This window comes from Microtus oregoni, unplaced genomic scaffold, assembly GCF_018167655.1.
Source record: "Microtus oregoni isolate MIOR12 unplaced genomic scaffold, Mior012 000025F_ref0000491, whole genome shotgun sequence".
Lineage (NCBI taxonomy): Eukaryota > Metazoa > Chordata > Mammalia > Rodentia > Cricetidae > Microtus > Microtus oregoni.
The window spans coordinates 4,882,301-4,909,698 of NW_024543084.1; the positions used below are offsets into that span (position 1 = coordinate 4,882,301).

Here is a 27,398-nt window from a genome sequence, read left to right on the forward strand (position 1 = left end):
TCACAGAGATCTGCCTGCCTGTACCTCCCAAGTGTTGGGAATAAAGGTGTGTGCCATCTCTGCCCAACAAGACAGTAGTCCTTATAAAAGAAAGTTAATACAGCTCCAAGAAAATTTTTAACATGACTTTAATAAAGCCTTCAATAACATGTGTACTAAAATGTGCTTAAGAATTTATCTTAAGAAAGGAAGGTAAGTTTTACAAACAAAAATAACCTAAGTCATTCTTTAATGAGGATTTTTAACAAACCAATATTACAGAAAACGTCTGATAAAATGTGTAATGAACAATATTAAATCCAAAAAAATAAATGAATTGAAGTTCTCACTTTAGCACAGCAAGAATAGAATGCTCCATTCCAAGAATAACCACGCTCTTGCTTTAAAACCTTGTATATGTGACTGTTAACATAAGGAATAAGAAACTCTTATTCCTAACTTTTCCATTCAATATTATATTTATTATTGTAAAAAAATAAATATCACCTGTTGAGAGAAAATAGAAAGCTAGTGCTACTTATGTATGAAATGTAGTTTTCAAGTATCAGAAATGATTTCCTTTTATTGAGGGGTCTTTTTTTTTATTTATTAAGGATTTCTGTCTCTTTTCCGCCACCACCTCCCATTTCCCTCCCCCTCTCCCAATCAAGTCCTCCTCCCTCATCAGCCCAAAGAGCAATCAGGAGGGGTCTTAAGTCAAAATAGAAAGCGGTTGTTTGTTGACCAGGTATGTCTGCCACTAGGGCCCCCTAGAGGTACTATGCAATGCTGGTCACTTTTTGGTTCACAAAATTATAACTGGATAGGACTTTTGATTGCTTCCCATCTTTGGAAATTTGTTGTTTTCTGTATTTTGAAAACTTGTCTTCAGGTCATATAAAGTTCGGGGTCTTTGGCTCTGTGTCACTATTTTTCACTAACACGCGATGTTTAACACAAATTATCGTTCCAATTAATTATGATTGGTTGGTTTATTCATTCATTAAATGTTGAGTTTCTTAATAACTCATCAATTAAAGAAGTAAGATTGGATTTTCTATTAACAAGTATTAAAAGAAAAAAATGTCTATGGTACAATTGTGGATACTGAAAAACAATGTGTATTTTTTGAGCGTACATTCTCAGCCATCCATTGTTACATGACTCTCATGTTTTTTAACATTTTTATTTTTTGTGGTCCCCTCTACTGTACCACCTACTCCTTCATTCTTGGCATATGACTTCCCCTACTCTTTCCAAGAATTCATAGAAGCTCAGCGAAATATTTCAAATTTAGATTTACTGAGAAAAGGAAGGGTAAATATTAACAGTCCATGCATAAACCTTTACTTCTGTAAGATTTTATGTCATCTTTAAAGGTATTTAACTATGCTCTAACATCTGCAAAGACTTTATATTCTATATTCTCATTTTTCTGTACTTTGAGAATGAAACAGTTTTCATTCTTTAAAGCTTTTTATTACTTTTATGATAATTTCTAAATGTTTGCACAGAGCTTAGAGGAGTCACTAAACTTTCTTTTTGCGTCTTATAGTCTACGTATTTCCAGTTAAAATTTTCTAACTCTTCCCATTTCACCATGTTCATCCTCAGCTCTGATTCTTCCTCATGTGCTGTTGTCCCTTTCAGTGGCTCTTGACCTCACTGGCCTAGTAAGTTTGCTCATATGAGGAATTTCTTGGTTCTGAAACTCCAGAAAATTCTATAAATTACACACCATTTTCTTTCTTATTGAATGCCATGATTTCCTAATGGTAATTCATGCACTTTGGAATTCTAATAATAACATATACTCATTTTTATTTTCAGAATCTACAAATGCTATTAGTATAGGTATTAATGGGTAAGCTAGAATAACAAAAGGGCAGATGATTAAAGAAGGCAGACTTCAAACTAGGCATATGAATGATGTGAAAGATGGGATGCTCTCAAAGTCTACTAGAGGAGGCTGTTAATTTACACCAACAGATGTTTTAATGTATAAATCTTGGCAGCCCCTATCTTACAGTAGTTTTACCTTAACAATACTTATTTTTTTTATGCTGGTGAAAAAAATACAAACTCAATAGAAACTACTTTTTAACCTTTGACTTTTTCATTTTTCCCTAATTAGTTTGATCTGGCAAAACACTTGGGAAAAATGTAGTTTACCATCAGAAAATTTATTGACTTCCATTCTCCCAGGAGAGAAACAGGAAGCCACCGCTGGGCTTATAAGAAGTTGGGTCCACCTGACAGTATCACTGAGTTTCTCAGCAGCTCTAGTGACTACACAGAGCTCTGGTAAGCTACACAGATGCTCCAGTCTGTATCTTGATGTGGAGCATGAATAGTTCCTGCTCTACTGCAACACATTTTATGCAGGGAAGCTGTGCTTTGCCTGTCACCAGATGAGGGCACAATGTTTCAGCTCAGACTTTTTGATACAGAAATTTATCCAATCCAAGAACCAACACTAGTATGCTGTGATACCTGACTCCACTTCCCCTTCAACTTTGTTACAAACACATTTTTCTATTTATTTATTTATTTATTTATTTATTTATTTATTTATTTATTTAAGATTTCTGTCTCCTCCCTGCCACCGCATCCCATTTCCCTTCCCCTCCCCTGGTCAAGTCCCCCTCCCTCGTCAGCCCAAAGAGCAATGAGGGTTATTGAAAACGGCTCGGTATTGGCATAAAAACAGAGAAGTCGACCAATGGAATTGAATAGAAGACCCTGGCTTTAACCCACAAGCCTATGAACATCTGATTTTCGACAAAGGAGCTAAAAGTATACAATGGAAAAAAAGAGAGCATTTTCAACAAATTGTGCTACAAACACATTTTTAAATAGTAGTGAAAGTGTAGATTTGTTAAAAGCATAAAAGTATAGATTTCACTGCTCAGAGTGGAAGTGGCACTGATTGTTGGGGGGGTAGTCCTTTATAGGTTTCAGTGTACAAAAAAAAAAAAAAAACCTCCTCTTTAGTGGCAGGGACACTATGGATATTTTTCCTGATTGACAGTTGAGTTTTATATAACCAATACAGGAAGTCTATGAAGCATACACACACACTTTAACATGTATAGATATAAAATACTAAATAATAACATTTTCACTGGAAATTAAGAAACCATTGAATCTGACTGTTGTATATGGAATACAATACTGGTTTCATTTGGATTTTCCAAACATAATGCATCTTTTTCCTTTTTTTTATTAGTTCCTGAAGAATTTCAGAGAACGTGCTTTGAACATATTTATTTTTTCTCTCCCAACACAGTCCAGAACCCTTCCCCCTCAATTGTGTGTGTGTATGTGTGTGTGTGTGTGTGTGTGTGTGAGTGTGTGTTTTGTTCGTTTGTTTGTTTCCATCAAGGACGATTTCTATAGTCTTTCAGTCTTGATGTGGTCAGCTTATAGGGAACCTCCATTTCATAGAAAACTGACTGACCTTTCTTAGATAGGGTGGGAATTCATGGCCAGCTCCATTTCCTGTGATGGGATTGGATCTACTTTAGCTTGCAAAACTTTGGTGCATGGTGTCAGAGTCATTGTAAATTATATGCAGCTGCATTGTTGTAGCATGAAGATGCTGTTTCCTTGTAGTCCTCTACCACCTCTGGCTCTTGTTCTTTTTGCTCTCACTTATGCAATGACCTTTGGAGGAGGGGTGAAGTGTACATGTGTGTTTATAAGCCGATATTCTGCAGTCTCTTATTCTCTACACATTGTTCCTGGTCTCTCTTAATCATGATTTACTTCAAGTAGAAATTTGTCTTATTATTGTTGGTAGTGCTGTAATCAATTGATAACATGATAGGTCATTGTGGGAGGGTTTAATACTGTGTCTATTTAAAATAAAGATAGTAGTGGATTCTCCTCTAGAGTCTATCCATAGACTCTTGGTCAAAAATGCTAGCAACTATCGGTTCATCTTGTACAAAAATCTTAAATCCAGTCAGAAAGTGGTTGGGTATGCTCATCACATTTGTGCCTACTGTCTCAGTGGGCATGTCTTGCCAGCAAAGTTTAATTTTGTAGTTCACAAGATACAAAACTTGTTGTAACTGATGATATTATCCTCCTTGAGTGGTGTGCATAGCACCTTGCAGCACTAGAAAAGTTTGTATGTAGCAATGAATCTCTATTTCAGGACAAAATTGATTTTTTTTCCATGTTTTATGACTCAGCAACAGGCTCTGATTATCAAGTTCTTAAGGGTGACCAAGAACATTGGAAAAAAAATGTGATATTTGGGGGTGCATTATTCATTATTCTCCAGAGTAGCTGAACTTACAGAATGAACATCTTTCATATATATATATATATGTTTATACACACTTTAATGTGTATATGTGTAAATATACATCCATATACATGTATGTATGTATGTATGTATGTATGTATGTATATGACTGGATGTCTCAGCTGGTCTTCAGTACGTATTGGAATTCCAAAAAAAAGAAACAAGGAGACTCTAAAAGAAGTGAAGGAATAAGCTTGCTAATGATGTAAGAGCAAACACACAAAAAGAAATGTTTTGATATTATATGTTTATATAAAATCCTATAGGAGAAAAGTATTTCTTGAAGAAAGTGTAGCCCTAATTGGAGGTGAATTTTCCCATCTCAAATTATCTGAATTAGTTGTGTGTCTTTCTACCTCTAATATATGGGTAAGTGGATCTTCCCACTTCAAAGATATCAAAAATCCCTCACAGGAGTATCCTCCATTTTTGAGTTGCAGTTAATTCCAAGTGTAGTTAAGTTGGCAATCAAAAATAGACATCACAAGTACAACACTTACCAAGTTGACACACAATCATGTCTTCTTATATGCTGATTATTCTCCAAATTAAAACAATACCTGGGCCACAGTAATACTTAAACATGTTATAACAATCCCATGAACAATCACAAATACATTATATATTTAACCAGGTATTAATTATGCCTGACATCATATATGTATCTTTCACACAACAACAAACACATTATATATTTAGAATATATTCTGTCAATTGATGCTATATCACAGGATAAAGAACTTGAGGAAAGAAAACACTTTTTATTATTATCTGGAGAAATATTAACACAATATGAAGGAAATACTCATGTGAGTTATAATTCTATTTTCTGAAATTGCTCAAGTGTTCTTAGCTGGTTTTCAACTTCCTTTACTATCCATTCTAAATTTCCTCCACCTTCAGCAAATCTTGTCTCTTTTCCTGGAGGAGTGAACAATACCTTTATTTTTAAAGGGTCTTTGCTCCTTGTCATCGTACCTATATTAGGGTGCTGTAGTTTCCCATTGACTTTATTCACAGGACATGGTAACACTAAGAGAAAACCTAGAGGATCACCTGAGTTGCAGACATAATGTTTCTTTTTTTTTGAACATAAAAGAGTCTTCTTATTGAAAATAAAAAACAAATTATGCAATATATTCTGATTTCCTCTCCCTCGTCTCCTACCAGATGCCCTCGACCCCCTTCTCACCCAAATACTTAATTTTATATCATTTATGATGTGGAGTAAAGCAGATATGACCTCATGAAATTTAATATTTGGGAAGATACATAGACCAAATATATCACAATATAAAAATAAAGGAATCCTAGAAGACAGTAGATATAGGGAAGAGAAGAACAGATTACTGAGATTGGGATAATAGTGGCAGGCTTGAATGAAGAAATAACAATAATTAATCAAATAGAGTTCTATTTTAAATGAATATGATAGAGCTATTTAGGGAAGCAGACAAATGCATTTCTGGTAAACACCACACACACACACACACACACACACACACACACACACACTGAAGGCCTAGTACAGTGCAAATTTAATTTTCTGTTGGACAAGACTGTAAGCAAGGCAACTGTAAGGTAACAAAAAGAATGTGTTACTTCATTTGTTAGCAGTACAGCAAGGACGGAATCACAAAAGACCAAAATGCATCAAGCAATGAGATTGAGCTTTTTGTGTAACTTTGAACTCCACTATCAGGCTACAAATAAGCAGTGGTGCGATCTTCACTGAATTTAATGAGAGCTTTCTTTTTTTTTTTTTAATAACTGACAGGTAGACGAGAAACTAATAAATGGTCAAGAATGAACAGAAAAAGCAGTTTAGAAGCATTAAAACATTACAAAAGTTATAAAACAAATGACTGGCACCATTTTTGAACAAGATGAAATATGTATTGATTGAGATTTTCTAAATATAAACTACAAATGTGCTAGATTATCTACTTGCTATATTTAGCACTTTATAGATTGTTGCTATATTGATAGAGATTTTAACAGCTTTAAAAATGCAAATCACAATCCCAGAAAACCTAGACAACCATGAGGACCCTAAGGGAGACATACACAGATCTAATCTGCATGCGAAGTAGAAAAAGACAAAATCTCTTGAGTAAATTGGGAGCATGTAGACCATGGGAGAGGGTTGAAGAGGAGGAGAGAGAGAGGAAGGGTATCAGAGAAAAAAGTAGAGCTCAATAAAAATAAATTTAAAAAGATTCAATAAATAACTTGTTTCACAGTATCATATTTTATATTCGGTTTTATTTTGTTTATTATTCTGTATTTCGCTAAAGAAAGCAAAATTATTTATTTTATTTTTTTTAATTTATTTATTAAAGATTTCTGCCTCCTTCCCTCCACTGCCTCCCATTTCCCTCCCCCTCCCCTGATCAAGTCCCCCTCCTTCCTCAGCCCAAAGAGCAATCAGGGTTCCCTGCCCTGTGGGAAGTCCAAGGACCACCCACCTTATACCATCTTACACCTGTCAGAATGGCTAAAATAAAAATCACCAATGATAGCCTTTGCTAGAGAGGTTGTGGAGAAAGAGGTACACTCATCCATTGCTGGTGGGAATGTAAACTTGTGCAACCACTTTGGAAAGCAGTGTGGCAGTTTCTCAGAAAATTCGGGATCAACCTACCCCTGGACCCAGCAATACCACTCTTGGGAATATACCCAAGAGATGCCCTATCATACAACAAAAGTATATGCTCAAATATGTTCATAGCAGCATTATTTGTAATAGCCAGAACCTGGAAACAACCTAGATGCCCTTCAATGGAAGAATGGATGAAGAAAGTATGGAATATATACACATTAGAGTACTACTCAGCAGTAAAAAACAAGGACTTCTTGAATTTTGCATACAAATGGATGGAAATAGAAAACACTGTCCTGAGTGAGGTAAGCCAGACCCAAAAAGAGGAACATGGGATGTACTCACTCATATTTGGTTTCTAGCCACAAATAAAAGACATTGAGCCTATAATTCGTGATCCCAGAGAAGCTAAATAAGAAGGTGAACCCAAAGAAAAACATATAGGCATCCTCCTGAATATTAACCTTCATCAGGCAATGAAAGGAGACAGAGACAGAGACCCACATTGGAGCACCGGACAGAAATCTCAAGGTCCAAATCAGGAGCAGAAGGAGAGAGAGTACGAGCAAGGAACTCAGGACCGCGAGGGGTGCACCCACACACTGAGACAATGGGGATGTTCTATCAGGAACTCACCAAGGCCAGCTGGCCTGGGTCTGAAAAAGCCTGGGATTAAACCGGATTCGCTGAACATCTCGGACAATGAGGACTACTGAGAACTCAAGAACAATGGCAGTGGGTTTTTGATCCTACTGCACGTACTGGCTTTGTGGGAGCCTAGGCAGTTTGGATGCTCACCTTACTAGACATAATGTTTCTTACTTCCATTTTGTAATAAGCAATCCAATTTCCCTTTGGGAATTGGGATTGATCACCCTACCTTACATTGTAATTTTTTCTGAGCCTGTTTGTTTGGGGGCATTAAAAGTTCAAACTGGCCAGGGGGACCAAAACCTTATAGGCCATCAAAACTTAAAGTCATATGAACAAGAAATAATTTTTTTTTTAGTGGATCAATGGGTATGATAGTGAGTGAAACTATTTTCTCTTTTATCCCTTGATTCCTTGGCCAGTGGATTCTGACTATAGGGGGAAACCATACCATATATGGAATGGTGATTTAAAGCACAGACCACCTCTGGAAAACCCTGCTCCAGCCCTCCTACCTGCTACTACCTAATTGCCACTGTAACTTGGTCTTCAAAGGCCTGTAGGTCTATCTGTCAATAACTTCAAAAGAAGAAACTCATTGATGGGAATGGTATAGATGCAGGTTTCTGTCCCACCTGGTCCAACAGCTGTTCATCCTCTAAGAAATACACAAAGAATTATATTAATTATAAACTGTTCCACCTATTAGCTCAGGCTTATTATTAAATAGTTCTTACAACTTAAATTAACACTTAAATATTGTCTATGTTTAGCCATGTGGCTTGGTACCTTTTATCAGTAAGGCATTCTTATTTTGCCTACTCTGATCTGGTTGGTGACTGACTCTCTGCTTTTCCTCCTCTGATTTCTCCTAGTCGGATTGGTCCATCTATACTTGTTGCCTGGCTACTGATCACTCAGTGTTTTACTAAACTGATATGGATGACAAATCTTTACAGTGTACAAAAGTATTATCTCACAGCAGAATGGTCTTTTATTAGCTTCTGGTATATAATTAGGACTTGCTGACATATTATAGTACAACCCTATTTTCATTCATTTCATGTATGTGTTTAAATATATCCAAGGGAGCTTCTACTGTAGTAGGTTCCTATAAGACTTAAAAAATCTTTAGTGTTCTTATTCCTCTTAGTTTTTTTTTTTCTTTCCTTCCCACCTCTGTAACATTTGCCAGGCGGTGATGGGTAAAACTGCTTTCTAAAGACATTCTTTTTAATTTTAACCAAATTAAAATACAATTCCATTACTTTCCATATCCTAATAACATTCTTCAAGTGTCTATGCCTGCATACTTTTGTACTAATTATAATAACTAATTATAATTAATTATATAAACATATCTTAGGCTTATTTTTTATGTTTGACTCATGCCTCTGAATCATTTTATAGACTGTTCATTGTCTTAATAATTAAAAATAATGTAAATTTTCTGCCTACCTTAAAATATCAAGTTCAATAGAAACTGCATGATCCTCTATGTCACAGTTGTATTTAAAGTTGCGATTACTATAGTTTACACAAATAAATGCATATGATTGTATCTTCTTTGAACACAAAAAATTAAAGATCAAAGAAGATGCAAATTATGTAAATACATGAGCCCTAATTACTCACACATATGATGATGAAAAGTTCTTTTCTTATAGAAAGTATAATTTAATTTTTAAAAATACCATGAGAGTCTGAAAGTATTGTTCAATTGATGAAGGGGCAGGAACCAAGCCTGACAATCTCGCAGCCACATTGTGGTAGAAAATTGACCCCCCATATTTCTCCCCATATCCTACACACACACACATGCACACACACACACACACACACACACACACAAGCACACACACATATACGAGTTGCCATATACACACACACAAACAAACACATACAATATGCACATAGCACACACAAATCACATAAATCAATATTGGTCTGGGTTCTCTAGAGAAAAAGAACATGCATAATGAAGTTTCTCTATATCTACAAAAGGGAAATTTATTAGAAAGACTTACAGGCTGGGGTCCAGCTAAGTCGAGAATGACTGACCATGAATGGAAAGTCCAAGAATCCAGAGATTGTGAGGCTACGTTTATGAGACTGGATGTCTCAGTTGGCTTTAAGTATATGCCAGAATCCCTGCAAAAGTGTACTCTACTACCTTTGAAGGAATGGGCTTTCTAGAAAGGTGACAGGAAGATGGCAATAAACAAAAATTAGATTTTTCCATGTCCTAAAGGTTTCCAGGAGAAGGCACAGGCCAAATTAGAGGTGGGTTTTTCCAACTCAGAAGATCCAGATTAAAGTGTTTCTTCTTACCTCAAACATCTGGAATAGAAACAGATCTTCCCACTGATAATTAAAAAAAAATCCCTCATAGGTGTGTTCTCTATTTGGGGGTTTTATTTAATTCCAGATGTAGTCAAGGAAACAATCAAGAACATTCACCACTGAACTCAATGTTTTTCTTCAAGTGTATAAACTTCATCATCTGTTTACCTCTTTGCTTTCTCCTGCTTATTAGAATCACTATCTATTCTTCGAATTTACCTAAAAATAGAGATGCCATCTACCCTGGAAGGTTTCAGGATATACACTCTTCATATTATTAACTAATTTTTATGTGTCATGAGAGTTATATTGTTTATACACATCTTGTCTTTCTTCCAAGAATCTATAAAGTAGGTACAAGTCATCACTCTGTGGCTCTTGGGGCAAAGTAAGGTCTGGCATGGTTTTGGTTATGTTCTCATGCCATCCAACTAATAATATATAGACTCCAAAATATCTGCGTCCTCAACTATTGCACCACATAGCAGCATATTCTAATTCTGGATAATGCAACCTCACTTTTTGGGTTCTAGACTGTTTTCTTGATGAATATATATCCTTAAATAATTTCACATATGAGGAATTTGTAGAGGCACTGTGATGTACAGCTAAAAAAATGAACCCTTAGATATAACTATGTATACCCTACATAAAAGTGGCTGCTATCTCCTGAGATCAGATGTTGCCTAGAATTTTCACCCTAAAATATGTATAAGGTTAATATTCTCATGATCACATTACAGATAAGAAACCAAGATGGGTAAAGGTCAGATGACTGCATCCGTGCAATTCGCAAGAGGGTCAGGACATGCTATAAGTTTCAGACAATATGTTAGCTATCAAGTAGATAATCTGCTAGTTATCAAATAGATTTTAAACACTACTTTGCTATTACTTATGTGGTACTCAGTTTGTTTAACAATGCTCTAATTATGTTTGTGTTTATAATATGAAGATCCTCATGTTATTATTAAGCCACATTACTGACTTGAGTTATATATAACAAGTTAAATAATGGCAGAACACAAAAATCTCTTTTGTCTATTTGAAAACCTGCATGAATATAACCTCATCAAGTAGGGAGAAATTTTATAATAATTATTATTAGCATCATCATATTCATCATTAAGCAGTATCCTCATGCACATAGATTTCTGCATACTTGTGCTGATTTAAAATTAGTGAGCAGCATATTTACAACAAATTTAGCATAAACTCCCCATACCTATTTCAACTCCTACCAAAAAATCTTTAGACCATTTTTCTACAGCCTGTATTTTACAACCCAGAATGAATTTTGGACCCAGGTGCGATCCTGAAGGACATTACAATTTTCTCACATTTTCACCTATAAAAGATAAAGCAAATAAAAGACACTAATGTAAGATAAAAAAAAAACAAGCTGTGTTATTTCAACATAGTGATTGAATTCTATCAATCAAGGCCTGTTTTGCTGTCAGAAAATGAAACAAGAAAGTCCTGTATGGATGAAAATAAGGCTTTGGGTAAATTAAAGTAAAAAAGCTTAATCTTTAAAAGAAACGTGTTTCTAAAATTGAAGCAGATGAACTAGGAAATGCAAACAGTATTGGATAAGGCCTGTCTAGACAGTGGTATCTGGAGTATGAATATTGAATAATAAAATGAAATGAATAACATTATGATACCATCAGGTAAATTCATGAAAATATAAATCAGAAAGAGTGTCACTGTAAGGATGGAATGCAGATAAAGACTGGACTCCCATTTGGCGCTTTCTAATCAGTGAGCCACTTCATCATGCCTACTATGAAAGTCAAATTTTTCTTTATAGTCAAGGCTAATTTCGAATTTTAGAAGCTGCCTTCATCACTTCATTTTCTGAGCAAATTTTACTTTGTTAAAAACTACAAGTGTTGTGACTTAGGTATGAAGGATCTTACGGAGTTCCCTCAAAATATGATATATGGAAGACATGGGGCTCCAGCTGGTGGCTCCATCTGACAGGTCCTGAATATATTAGATGCTGCGTGGGTCTTGTATCAAAGATATAGTTTAGCTGGAACACTTTCTTAAGGGTCTGTTCCTTGTCGTGGGCTTTTTTCTGTCTCTGTTTCCCGTTGACAGCCATATTTTCCTTTGTCACACATTTCTTGCCCCATGATGTTCTACCCAAGAGCTTGGGTCCATGAAACCACCAACCAATTATGCTGAAAATGTGCACCAAAATAAATATTTCCTCAATGGTTTAATACGGCATTTTGTCTTTGCAGAGAAAAGTCCCCCTAAAATACTTATTTATCAAAATTTGAAAATGTTAGAAGTATTCAAACAATAGCAGTGAATCTCATATGATAAAAAATTTTCTCACAATGGGGCATAACTGCTTCACTTATATAACTTCAAACAGGCCAGTATTACTCTTTTGTGAATATAAAACAACACAAAAATGTGGGGGGGAAAGTCTGATGTTTTGCAAATTGGTTATGGTATTCTGAGGATTTAATTTTAAATGTAAGATGATATGCTAGATTTCAATAGCAGAAAGAAATATTTGGGACTTGTAAAACATATATAATGATAGATTGTTAGAGATGACTAATTTAAATATCATGTAAACTCCCTCGTGTTTTCTCAAATCAAACAGTACTATAGGGTGGTTTGTACTTTTCATGAGCTTCTTGGGGACTCTGTCACAACTCTGTAAAAGCAATGTTCTTTTTTTTGTTTGTTTGTTTACAAACTTATTCTTTAATTTTTTTTGTTTTTGAGAAAAGGAAAAAAAAGTTTCCCCCTCCTCCCAGCCTCACATTTCCCTCTCCCTCCTCCCACCCTTCTCTCCCTCCTCCCACCCTTCTCCCCCTCACCCCACTCCTCTCCCCCTTCCTCTCCAGTCCAAAGAGCAGTCAGGGTTCCCTGCCCTGTGGAAATTCCAAGGTCCTCCCCACTCCGTCCATGTCTAGGAAGGTGAACATCCAAACTGGCTAGGCTCCCACAAAGCCAGAACATGAAGTAGGATCAAAACCCTGTGCCATTGAGCAATGTTCTTGAGGGCTCACACATGTCTGTTTCTGAGAACCTGCTAAGAAGTAGGTCAGATAAAGCACTAGGAAATGGGTCAAACTCCAAATGAGTCTTCTTACAGTTTAGAAACTATATGTGATCATAGATACTATTTTTCTTAAAAAGACTCAAAATCCTTAACTGCTTATCTGTACAAAAGTGAATATAATGAACCTCAGAGAGAGAGAGAGAGAGAGAGAGAGAGAGAGAGAGAGAGAGAGGTGTATGTGTGTGTGTGTGTGTGTGTGTGTGTGTGTGTGTGTGTTATGGATTAAAGCATTAGTCTGAAATAGGTGTTGAGAAAGAGCAACAAGTAAATGTAATGAAAAGATGTTTTCCATCTACCAGAGGAGCAGCTAAATCAGAGTCCTGTTAGAAGAACAACTGAAACCCTGAGAGAAATCTACTTTGAAGAATGTGCATTCAGCTCATTACTCTAGACACTGGTTTGGTGATTTGGGGTAGTGTGTGTGTGTGTGTGTGTGTGTGTGTGTGTGTGTGTGTGTGTGTAGGTGTATCATTCATTTCTGAAGATCTTTATATATTCTATATATGAAGTCCCTGTGACTCCTTGTGCTTTTGGTATATAGTTTTCCTTTTCTGCAAATTCTCTCTTCACTGTGGTGATTATTTCTATTCCTATGCAAAATCTTTAAAATTTTTGGAATCCAAGTTGTTAATTCTGTGATCATTTAAGCATAGGATCATGCTAAATCTAAATAATTATAATTTGACTTCTCTACCTGATTGTATCTCCTTTATTTATTCATTGCCTGAGGTGGTTATTGTTAGGTCCTTCTGAACTACCCACAAGTTAATAGAACAAAACAACATGTAAGTAGATGTTTCTCCAGAGTTTGCAGAGTATTGTCCAGAAATGTATTTTACAAGTTTTACAGTCTGTTATCTCCAGATATATTTCAGAGATTTACAGTTGTCTGTTATCTTTCATTTCTTAATTCTAGTTTGACCTATACATAATCGCAGCCTGGGGCAATATTTCCAAATGTTTCCTCAGTGGTTTTCACAATTACACTAAAGGCAAGGAAAGGATTAAGAGAGAAAACAATTGCAGACAGCCTGTAAGGGCCAAACATCTACCAAAATACAAAACCTGGCAACATGAACTCTAACAAAGAGCCCAATCAAACATGGAAGAATGGTGTGTTAGACTATCAGTTAATCTCCTATAGTGAAACTCTCGGCTTCATAGTTTAAATAAAGCACTCTGAAATAAATTATGTATATGTATATACATATACTTATATATGTTGGGGACCAGCCCCAACAAAAAACACGTCCCACCTGCATAGAGGCGTGGCAACAATAAAGACACGATTCACAAGACAGTATAGGGAGGGAGTTTCAGGGATTATCCAGATCCCAAATTCCCTGTGTTTATTTTCCACCAGCTTTTATACCAAATATAAACTGGAGGAGAAGATAATAAAATGCTTCATTAACATTCTGTTGCCTAGGTCGCTTAGATGACTCAAGTCACATTTTACTCATGTCCACTTGGTCACATAGGCAGAAAATACCTCCTCCCCAGATTCATAGTTACAATGGAAGGAGCAGAATTATATTAGCATATCCTCACCGCCTCAGAATGGTGCCAAGTTTACCCAACTTCAAAAGAGGTGAGGTGACCACCTCCTGTGTTGGGAGGTGGAGATTGTACCAGTTAGTCTCTCAGATTCTCTGACCACCAGACAATGTAGGAAATGGGCCTACCTGTTTCAGCTCCCATACATATATCATGACATTCAGCTGGGTCTGTGGTTCTTAACGTTAAACATGGCGGTCATCTCTTGTTTTAGAGGCTTCCCTGACTCCCAGCATTTAGCTTTGCTATCTTCTTGGTTCCATATCACTAGAAAGCCAGGATTTCTGCTAATACCAGCTGGCACGTAGGTGGAGATGATGTCTATGAAGCTTATTCTGAAAGACTATAGTTGACCCAGAAATTGGCTCTTGACCTGCTGCAGATGATTCTAATGTTATTCTATTACAGACAGCCATTAAACCAGGACAAGCATATTGGCATCTGTGCACTTTCTCCAAAGCTACATCTGGTGTACTATCAATAGGAGTCATTTATTGTTCATAAATTCCTTGTGGCATTTTTTCAATGCTATATATGTGCTTTAAAGTATATTGGGCTGCATACCAGTCAGCTGGGAATATCCCATTACAATTTTCCTCAGAAGTACTATATTTGTTCTCATTTTTGTTACTTTATCTTCTGAATCATGAATCTAAGTTAATTTATGTTAGAAGGAAATTAAAAATAAGTCTGTGAAAAGTTGTTTTGCTGATACTTTTTGGCTGGTTTTGTACCTATAAAAGTCATGTTTTTTTCTGAATTGGTAAGACTATTTAATGAATATAAATACAGGATAATAGAAATAATGTTGTTTGCTATTTTAAGTTCTTGTTTTGCTGTGTTCAAAATTCCAGTTTTATAGCTAAACACTTTAATGACATCAAGGTCTCCCATCCATTCTAGATGATCTACTCCTGGATGTTTGATCTTTTGTTTAGATTTTCATTTGGTTTAGTTTTTTTTTTTTTTTGAGACAGAGTCTCATTTACTCAAACTTATCAAATAGCAGAGGGTGACTTAAACTGCTCATCTTCCTGTCTGCAATTTCAAGTTCTGGGATTACAGATGTGCACTTATTATCCACCTTTCATTGTAAACTTAGCTTTTCTTTTTTTTTAAATTGCCACTTTGGGAAATAGCTCAGAAGGTATCACTAGGCTTAATATATGCCTCCTCATATAGCATGTGCTATGCCCTGTGTTGGATCATTTGGTTTATCATCATGGCTTTCTAAGAACTGATTCTCAATTGGAAAATTTAAAGAACAATGTTAAATCATATACAGAAAGATCCTTACATTCCATAGTAAGATATGGATGCAGTTTAAAAATGTTTCTTCAAAACTTTGTATTAGAATGAAATTTGTCTTCCAGAGTGGCATCTGGAGAGTGATGAATTTTAAGATTTGGAGTTTACAGGGTCAACTTCAAGGTGTCCATTGCACTGTCCTCAGTAAGACGCATTGTTTTCATGGAGTGAAGTCTTATTAGGGAAAGTTTTTATAAGTTTCAAGTTTTGTTCTGATTCTTTACTTTGTTTACTGGTTTAAAATGCGATCTCTCTCTATCACATCCTCTGGCTACTGCAGTGCTATCTGACATCTTCACCAAAGCTAAGTTACTAACTAGGCACATGCTGACCTGCCAATACTGTGAGGCAAATAAGCCTCTTAGCTTTACAAGGTTAATGGCTTTGGATATTTGTTATATAACAGAGTTAGCAAACTAGTATTCATGATTACTGTAAAATTTAAATGTAAAATACCAATACAACCAAATGATACTCCCTAAGCACCATCGCCTTGTTAGGTAAAAGCACTGAGTTTTGTGGCTTTTTTTCACCTCATTATTCCTAAACTGATTGGTGTTTCCATATTTGCATAATCCACTACAATTTAAAGATAGTTTTTATCACTAAAATTTTATATTAATAATTTCCCCAAAGAATTGATTTGATATGAACCAGAAGTTCACTTTTGGTAACATTAGAAAAGTGAATCTCTTGCGAAGGAGTAAACGAAGCAGATGTGTATCTCCTCACTTGAAATTTACACAGCTTCACGATACCATTTATGCCAGAACTCAATCTTCAGTATAAAATTTTGTTTTCCTTTAGTGATGATTAAGGTAATTGCCATCTCATGAGTGGTCCCAACATAGAGGAGTTTGTATAGTTTTTTGATTGTTTGCTTTGTTGTTGTTATTTTGTTTCTACGGTTTCTTTTTCTATAGCTGGACATAGAAACTACAGTCTTGTACTTTCAAAACAGATGCTCTGTAACTGAAATGAATCCTAGTACAGCCTTTTTCTGTTCTAACTCTAAGAAAACATTGGTTGATACACTCTTTTGTGATAACATGTAGCCTACATTTTCTTTTGGAGAAAGCATTCAACTAAAATTATATAATACATATATATATATATATACTAATTTTTTTCATTTATTTATTTATTTTTATTTATTTATTTAAGATTTCTGCCTCCTCCCCGCAACCGCTTCCCATTTCCCTCCCCCTCCTCCGATCAAGTCCCCCTTCCTCATCTGCTCGAAGAGCAATCAGGGTTCCCTGACCTGTGGGAAGCCCAAGGACCGCCAACCTCTATCCAGGTCTCCTAAGGTGAGCATCCAAACTGCCTAGGCTCCACCAAAGCCAGTACGTGCAGTAGGATCAAAAACCCACTGCGATTGTTCTTGAGTTCTCAGTATTCCTCATTGTCCGAGATGTTCAGCTAGTCTGGATTTATCCCATGCTTTTTCAGACCTAGGCCAGCTGGCCTTGGTGAGTTCCCCATAGAACATCCCCATTGTCTCAGTGTGTGGGTGCACCCCTCGTGGTCCTTAGTTCCTTGCTCGTCTCCTTCTGCTCCTGATTTGGACCTTGAGATTTCTGTCCGGTGCTCCCATGTGGGTCTCTGTCTCTGTCTCCTTTCATCGCCTGATGAAGGTTAATATTCATGAGGATGCCTATGTGTTTGTCTTTGGATTCACCTTCCTATTTAGCTTCTCTAGGAACATGAATTATAAGCTCAATGTCCTTTATTTGTGGCTAGAAACCAAATATGAGTGAGTACAACCCATGTTCCTCTTTTTGGGTCTGGTTTACTTCACTCAGGATAGTGTTTTCTATCTCCATCCATTTGTATGCAAAATTCAAGAAGTCCTTGTTTTTTACTGCTGAGTAATTCTCTAATATGTATATATTCCATACTTTCTTCATCCATTCTTCCATTGAAGGGCATCTAGGTTGTTTCCAGGTTCTGGCTATTACAAACAATGCTACCATGAACATAGTTGAGCTTATACTTTTGTTATATGATAGGGCCTCTCTTGGGTATATTCCCAAGAGTGGTATTGCTGGATCCAGGGGTAGGTTGATCCCGAATTTCCTGAGAAACCGAAACACTGCTTTCCAGAGTGGTTGCACAAGTTTGCATTCCCACCAGCAATGGGTGAGTGTACCCCTTTCTCCACAACCTCTCCAGCAAAGGCTATCATTGGTGTTTTTTATTTTAGCCATTCTGACAGGTGTAAGATGGTATCTTAAAATTGTATTAATTTTCATTTCCCTGATCGCTAAGGAAGTTGTGCAAGACCTTATGTGTCTTTTGGCCATTTGAAGTTCTTCTGTTGAGAATTCTCTGTTCAGCTCAATGCCCCAGTTTATAATTGGGTTAATTAGCCTTTTACGGTCTAGTTTCTTTATATATTTTGGAGATCAGACCTTTGTCAGTTGCGGGGTTGGTGAAAATCTTCTCCCACTAAGTGGGTTGCCTTTTTGTCTTAGAGACAGTGTCCTTTGCTTTACAGAAGCTTCTCAGCCTCAGGAGTTCCCATTTATTCAATGATGCCCGTAGTGTCTGTGCTGCTGTGGTTATATGTAGGAAGTGGTCTCCTGTGCCCAAGTGCTATAGAGTACTTCCCACTTTCTCTTCTTTCAGGTTCAGTGTGTTCGGACAGATATTGAGGTCTTTAATCCATTTGGACTTGAGTTTTGTGCATGGTGATAGATATGGATCTATTTTCATTCTTCCACAGATTGACATCCAGTTTTGCCAGCACTATTTGTTGAAGACACTCTCTTTTTTCCATTGTATACTTTTAGCTCCTTTATCGAAAATCAGGTGTTCATAGGTTTGTGGGTTAAAGTCAGGGTCTTCTATTCGATTCCATTGGTTGACTTCTCTGTTTTTATGCCAGTACCACACTGTTTTCATTACTGTAGCTCTGTAATAGAGTTTGAAGTCAGGGATGGTAATGCCTCCAAACAATCCTTTATTGTATAAGATTGTTTTGGCTATCCTGGGTTTTTTTGTTTTTCCATATAAAGTTGATTATTGTCTTCTCCAGTCTGTGAAGAATTTTGATGGGATTTTGATGGGGATTGCATTGAATCTATAGATTGCTTTTGGTAGAATTGCCATTTTTACTATGTTGATCCTCCCAATCCAAGAGCAAGGGAGGTCCTTCCATTTTCTTGTGTCTTCTTCAAATTCTTTCTTCAAAGACTTACAGTTCTTGTCAAATAAATCTTTCACTTCCTTGGTCAGAGTTACCCCACGTTATTTTATGCTATTTGTGGCTATTGTGAAAGGTGATGCTTCTCTGATTTCCCTCTCTGCTTCCTTATCCTTAGTGTATAAGAGGGCGAATGATTTTTTGGAGTTGGTCTTGTATCTTGCCACATTACTAACGCTGTTTATCAGCTGTAGGAGTTCTTTGGTAGAAATTTTGGGGTCGCTTATGTATACTATCATATCATCTGCAAATACCGAGAGCTTAACTTCTTCCTTTCCAATACGAATCCCCTTGATCTCCTTATGTTGTCTTATTGCTATTGCTAGAACTTCAAGCACTATATTGAAGAGGTATGGAGAGAGTGGACATACTTGTCGTGTTCCTGATTTTAGTGGGATGGCTTTGAGTTTTTCTCCGTTTAATTTATTGTTAGCTGTTGGCTTGCTGTAAATAGCTTTTATTATATTTAGGTAGGACCCTTGTATCCCTAATCTCTCCAAGACCTTTATCATAAAGGGGTGTTGAATTTTATCGAATGCTTTTTCAGCATCTAATGAAATGATCATATGGTTTTCTTCTTTCAGTTTATTTATATGGTGGATTACATTGATAGATTTGCATGTGTTGAACCAGCCCTGCATCTCTGGGATGAAGCCTACTTGATCATAATGGATAATTTTTCTTATGTGTTCTTGGATTCGGTTTGTCAGTATTTTATTGAGAATTTTTGCGTCGGTGTTCATGAGTGAGATAGATTTGTAATTCTCTTTCTTGGTTGGGTCTTTGTGTGGTTTTGGTATCAGGGCAACTGTAGCTTCATAAAAGGAATTTGGCAATGACTCTTCTGTTTCTATATTGTGAAATACATTAAGGAGTATAGGTATTAGTTCTTCTTGTAAGTTCTGGTAGAATTCTGCATTGAAACCATCTGGTCCTGGGCTTTTTTTCGAAGGGAGATTTTTGATAACCGTTTCTAATTCTTCACGAGTAACCGGTCTATTTAGATCATTCACCTGGTCTTGGTTTAGCTTTGGTATATGGTACTTATTTAAAAACATGTCCATTTCTTTTGTATTTTCCAGTTCTGTGGCATACAGGCTTTTGTAGTAAGATCTAATGATTCTCTGAATTTCCTCTCTGTCTGTGGTTATGTCCCCTTTTTCATTTCTGATCTTATTTATTTGTGTGTTCTCTCTCTGTCGTTTAATTAGTTTGGATAGGGGTTTGTCGATCTTGTTGATTTTCTCTAAGAACCAGCTTTTTGTTTCATTGATTCTTTGGACAGTTTTCTGTGTTTCTATTTTGTTGATTTCAGCCCTCAGTTTTATTATTTCCAGTCTTCTACTTCTCCTGGGTGCATCTGCTTCTTTTTTTTTCTAGAGCTTTCAGGTGTGTTGTTAAGTCCCCAATGTATGCATTCTCCGTTTTCTTTAAGTGGGCACTTAGTGCTATGAACTTTCCTCTTAGCACTGCTTTCATTGTGTCCCATACGTTTAAGTATGTTGTCCCTTTATTTTCATTAAATTCAAGGAAGACTTTAATTTCTTTCTCGATTTCTTCCTTGACCCAGGTATGGTTCAGTAGTTGACTGTTCAGTTTCCATGAGTTTGTCGGTTTTTTTGGGGGTAGCGTGGTTGTTGCCTTCTAACTTTAATCTGTGGTGACCTCATAAGACACAGGTGGACACTGATATTTTTTTGTATCTGTGGAGGTTTCCTTTGTTTCCGAGTATTTGGTCAATTTTTGAGAAGGTTCCATGAGCTGCAGAGAAGAAGGTATATTCTTTCCTATTTGGGTGGAATGTTCTATAGATGTCTGTTAAGTCCATTTGCTTCATTACCTCCAATAATTCTCTTAATTCTCTATTAGGTTTCTGTCTGATTGACCTGTCCCTTGGAGAGAGAGGTGTGTTGAAGTCTCCTACTACTAGTGTGTGTGGTTTGATGTCTGCCTTGAGTTCTAGTAATATTTCTTTTACATAAGTAGGTGCTTTTATATTGGGGGCATAGATATTCAGGATTGAGACGTCATCCTGATGAATTCTTCCTGTTATGAGTATAAAGTGACCATCTCGGTCTCTTCTGATTGATTTTAGTTTGAAGTCAGTTTTGTTAGAAATTAGTATGGCCACACCTGCTTTTTTCTTAGGACCATTTGCTTGAAACACCTTTTCCCAACCCTTTACTCTGAGTAGGTGCCTGTCTTTGTGGTTGAGATGTGTTTCTTGCAAACAGCAGAATGTTGGATCCTGTTTTCGTATCCAATCTTTTAGCCTATGCCTTTTTATAGGTGAATTGAGCCCCTTAATATTAAGTGATATTAATGACCAGTGGTTGTTTACTCTGGTTATTCTTATTGCTTTTGGTAGTAGAGATTGTGTGTCTCCCTTCTTTGAGATGTGCTGGTGAAGGGTCACTAGATGCCTGGGTTATTGTAGGCAGTGTTGGCAGTGTTGGATTCCTTGGGTTGCGATTTTCCTTCTATTACTTTCTGTAGGGCTGGATTTGTGGCTACGTATTGTTTAAATTTGTTCTTATCCTGGAATGTCTTGTTTTCTCCATTGATAATGAACGATAGCTTGGCTGGGTATAGTAGTTTGGGTTTGCATCCATAGTCTCTTAGCTTCTGCAGTACATCTATCCAGGACCTTCTGGCTTTCATAGTTTCCATAGAGAAATCAGGTGTAAGTCTGATCAGTTTACCTTTATAAGTTAAATGCCCTTTTTCCTTTGCAGCTCTTAATATTCTTTCTTTAACCTGTATATTTTGTGTTTTGATTATTATATGGTGAGGAGATGTTTCTCTTTGATCCAGTCTGTTTGGTGTTCTGTATGCTTCTTGAATATTTAAATGAATATCTTTCTTTAAGTTGGGAAAGTTTTCTTCCATAATTTTGTTGAAAATATTTTCTGGGCCTTTGAGCTGTGCCTCTTCTCCTTCTTCTATTCCTATTATTCTTCGGTTTTTTTTTATTGTGTCCCATATTTCCTGAATGATTTGTGTTGAGAATTTGTTGGCTTTGCTGTTTTCTTTGATCTGTTCATTTATTTTCTCTATGGTGTCCTCAGCATCTGAGATTCTTTCTTCTAGCTCTTGTATTCTATTGATTATGCTTGTTTCTGTAGACTCTGTTCTTTGACCTAGATTTTCCATATCCACCTGGTCCTCAGTTTTTATTTTCTTCCTTGCCTTCATTTCAGTTTTCAATTCTTGAACTGTTTCCATTACCTGTTTGATCATTTTTTTCTTGGTTTCCCAGGGTATCCTGTATGTATTTACTCATTTTTTCAAACTTTTTTTATACTTCTCATACATTTCTATAAGGGCATTTTTTACATGTTGTTTTAGGGACTCTATTGCCTTCATAAAGTCATTTTTTTCCACTTCTTCTGTGTTAGGTTGTTCAAATACTTCTGTTGTAAGATCATTGGGTTCTGGTGTTTTCATGTTGTTTTTCAGATTATTGGGTGAATTCTTGCCTTGGCGCCTGCCCATCTCCTCCTATTGATCCTATCTAATGGGTCCTTTAAAAACCAGATCAGGTTTCCCTGCTGGCCACAGGCTCCGCTTACACAATGCCCTTGCTCTGTTTCCTGGTTCCTGCCTCAGGCCAAGAACCCTCTCACCCCTCCGAAGGGTCTTCAGAACAGGACCAGGCTCCCCATGTGCCAGTGACCTGGCTAACCAAAGGCCTACCTCTTTGCTTTAATTGTAGTAGGGCGATCTGCTCTCCTTATTGCATGCCTGTCCCTACCGCTTGGGTCTGCAGCCACGCTGGTCCCCCAAAGCCTCTTCCTGAATGCGGTGTCGCTCCATTCTGGCTGCCGCGCCGCCTCTGTGCCTATATAAACTAATTTTAATACTTTTTAAAGTTAAGAACAAAAGTTTTTTCTTTTTATGGAAGGCCTCAGAGAAGTCGTCAAATGTATAGAGCTTGAGTTGTTCACTTTTCTCTTCTCTTTTCAACTCAGAAGAGTCTGTGGTAATGTACTATTCTTGTATTCCTAATATCTTTAATTTGCTAACCTTATTATGTAACTATTATAATTTTTAGGCCTTCAGTTTTGCTTAGTTTAACAGTATCATAGAATGCAAATTTGGAAAATAAAATTCAAGCATATTTCTAAATTATACTTCACTTTGAGAAATAATATCATTTTTTTATAAATGCAAGAATATAAATGTAGATACAATAACATTTATAGTTTTGGTATATTATAAAGTCATAAAACTCATAAATCAACAGTAAGTGTAGATGGATATTTCCTAAATTTTGAATTAGAAGAAGACATTCTCCAAGCACTATTTCTATTAACATTCAAGTAGGAACAGAAAAAAAGACTCTAAAATTTATGTGGCGATAAAGTAGGCCTGGACTACATAAAGTGATAATAGAGTAGAGCGTTGTAAAGATTCATGCTGCAAGACTTCAAAATTTCTTCCTCTCAAGGCACCAGGATATTGAAAGAAAGAAAAAAAAAACATGTGGATTAACAAAACATAAAACTACAAAAAGATGCCCAGCACTGCTTGCCAGTCTAGAAAACAAGTTTCAGTTTCTTCTGAAGTGAAATATTCTCTTATGAAGTAACTCGGAAATCACAGATTTATTCAACTAAACTCATAATCTATATTTACACATGAGATACTTTAGTGTTTGTTACATAATCATAATTCTTAACTGGAAACAACTAAATGCATATCAGTTTGTAAACAGACTTCAGTGTAGTCATACAATGCAATCCTATTGTACTGTAGAAAGAGGAAGACTAGTGAAACTATCAACAAAAAAAGATAGATAGATAATGTCTATTATATATCTATAGATAATAGATAGATGTCTACGATGTGGAAAAGTGACTGTCATTTTTGCCCAGGAAGTAGAAGCTAGAAGACGCTTGAGAGGGAATGTTTCTCTGCCCTTTGAAGTACTACATAGCCTAGAATCCTGCAGAAGAAAGAGATTTAAAATATCTTGATTCACAGTTATTTTTATTATCTCAGTATAATATTCCACTACTGCTTAGCAAAAAAAAAATAAATATGAGAAGTTAAACTGATCTCAGAGCTGATAGAAATTGATAGCTTTTCTTTGTCTTATTTTTTTCTATTTTCTAGTAATATACATTAAAAAATCTAACTTCAAGTAATGAAAACCTTCAAAGTTTAGATGATGTAAAACTACATAGTACTTGGAAAATGTTAGCTTGCATTACATAATATATGGATGACTTTTAGTTTACCTCTTTGACCTTTTTCTTTTACATAATTTTTGTAAGGACATTGAAAAGAGCCCTAAAAATAGATCAAAGTAGGAGACTCTCCATCAATTGAATCAAATTGAGTACTTGAAATATTAACTTCTCTCTTAAAATGAAAGAGACAGTCATGTTTTGTGACATAATTGAAAAATTGTGATCGGATATGTCTAGAGTTCCCATCTTGATATCTTATTGATTTTGATTTTTGTAGTCTTGCTAATTCAGTCTGAGCCAAATCCTGTGATGATAGCACATGAGCCAATGCTTGGGCCACATAAAAGGCATCCAGAAAAAAATCATGATTAAGCACAGAATTTGCATTACATGAATAAGCTTTCTAACATGGGTGGATATACTGTTAATTATGTACGTAGTAAGTAGAGTTTTGCCTATAATTTGACATAGATGCTATATCGTTCAGATAGGTAACTTTATAATAATTAATAGTGATTTTATTAAACAAGTCTAATATTGAATTATAGTTTTATACTGCCATATGTTCAGAATAATTTGTAATCTGTTATCAGTGTCTAAATTTAGCAATTTCCCCCAATTTCATATATTATATGATCAAATTCTAGCCTTCATCCTGTAAATACACATATCTTTGAGAAGGGAACACCCAGTAGACCCAAATATAGCTCTTATTTCTTTTTATATTTTAACATTAGACTATAAACTTGATTTAAAATCTGACCTTCCAAATCCAGTATTTCTTTTTTTGTTTCTCTTTGCCTGGCTATCCTACCCCTGTTGAAAACTTTCAGTGGATCATTCTCCTGTCTTATTGGATATTACACAATTAGAGGGGTTTACAGACTTGAAAAAGGAATTTTTGGGGTCTATTCTATTGAGAAATATCACATTTACACGGAAAAGGTGGGAAGGAGTATTTATGGATCATTTTCATTTAATTGAACTGCAGCCTTATGATTCTTCTCCATGATTTTTTTCATAGTGTGTGTGTTTGTGTGTATCTGTGTGTGCGAATGTGTGTGTTTGTAGGGGTGGTATATGTTTGCATTGTGTGCACACAAGACAGTATGCCTCTCTGCACCTGCCTATCTGAATACCCCACACCAATGCCATAGGAAGGTTTTAGGTCATTTCTCATCTTATTCCTCAAAGGTCTCTCCCTGAAATTCGCGGTTTTCTTTTGGGTTGATAATCAGTACTCATCATTGATTCTCTTGCTTCTGTTCCTGATAACTGATATTGTAGGCCCATGTGTGTTATGTAGGTGTGTGGGTCTGAATTCAGGCCATTATGGTTGCTTAGCACATGCTCAGCCATTGAGCCATCTCTCCAAACTTTCATTGAAAGTCTTCTTAAATTAATTTTTCCACAACCACTTCTGTGATGCCTTTCCACAGTTCATAAACATGGATGAATCCTTCTCTTTGTACATCAGGAAATGGGTATTTTTATGAATTTTTTGCCATGTGTTACAGCTAGTTTTTACACTGTTTTCCCTTCTACTTCACCCATTCACTACCATGTCATATTGTAAACAGATACGTGATTAAACACAAAATTCTGAAATGTGAGAAACTACACAGAGTGCTTAGCACAGGATAAGTTCTCAGGCAGTACCAGATTGAAGTGCCCTGCAAAATGAATCAAAGTTTGGACTGCTTCCACTGAGTCACAATTCAATTACCCAACTTTGGGGGGAAAATAAGCTATATTGGGTCTTTACCTTATATTAACTAACTGGAAATGATGACTTATGTTAATTCTCATTTTAAAGTCAAGATTTTTAGTTAGTTATTGATCCAGTATCAATTATGAACTAATTTATGCATCTTGAGAAAGTAATTATTAAAGTATAAATACAATAATTATACAATATTAACAATAATAAATAAAATAATAACAGTTTATCAATTAATTAAATTATATACCACCTCAATTATATAGTCAAAGTTATCAGCCAGGTTTGCAAGTAGACTATTAATATGTGAAGTTCTGTCCTACATTTATAGTAGATTCTTGGCCTAGCTAGTAGCTATAAAATTTTCTTCTAAAATACTATGAAGGTTCAATGAGATGTTTTATTCAGAGTCTGATTCTTAAATTCCCACCAGATATAGTAAGCAGAGCTGAGATTTAAGAATAATCAATCATTCTATGTTCTGTATTGTCATTTTTCAATAAAATGCATGCACCAAATAGCTATTAGCATCTACATCCACTATGTTCAGAGAGTCCGGTTTTATCCCAGGCTTTTCCAGACCCAGGCCAGCTGGTGGCAATGGATTTTTGATCTTACTGCATGCACTGGCTTTGTGGGAGCCTAGGCAGTTTGGATGCTCACCTTACTAGACCTGGATGGAGGTGGGGGTTCCTTGGACTTCCCACAGGACAGGGAACCCTGATTGCTTTTCGGGCTGGGGGGGGGACTTAATTGGGGGAGGGGGAGGGAAATGGGAGGCGGTGGCGGGGAAGAGACAGAAATCTTTAATAATTAAATAAATTAAAAAAAAAAGAAAAAAGAAAAAAAGGATGAAAAAAATAAATAAATAAAATGTGTTTTGTATAAAAAAAATCTACATCCATATTTTGCTAGCATGAATATTTGTTAGCATATCATGTTAGGATGAAACAATTTGCAGTGTTTGAACTACAAAGTAGATATAGTTGCATTTTATATTAATTGGAGCTACATTAATAAAATGAAAACAGTTATACATAATTCAAAATGAAAAAAAATTAATACACTATTTCAATAATTATTTGGTTTATGAAAGTTAGAAAATGAGGAAAGCAAAGCTACCCTTCTAATTCAAAAACAACATTCATGTTCGAAAAAATGGAGTTCACAATTGACCAACAGACAAAGAAAAACCCCACAGTTCCTGTCTAGGCATACTATGTTCTTAGTTAGATAAAAAGAAATGGAACTCAATAAAAAAGCCATGCAATGGGTAGAAAGACAGGTATGTTTTATACTGAAAGCAGAGTGAGCTGACAGTCAAATCAAATGAGGGTCAAGCAAAGTCACTGCACTTAAAGAATAACGGTCACTAGGACTTCTTTATGAGTCCTAAAGTAAGTTAATTAAGTAAGCTTTTAAAAAAAAG

The 27,398-nt window shown here is 35.9% G+C and overlaps 1 protein-coding gene across 1 annotated transcript in view; it reads left to right on the forward strand.

The window, feature by feature from the left end:
- Lrp1b (LDL receptor related protein 1B) overlaps window positions 1-27,398 on the forward strand; it is a 1,777,071-nt gene that overhangs the window by 783,427 nt on the left and 966,246 nt on the right. The window lies entirely within an intron of this gene.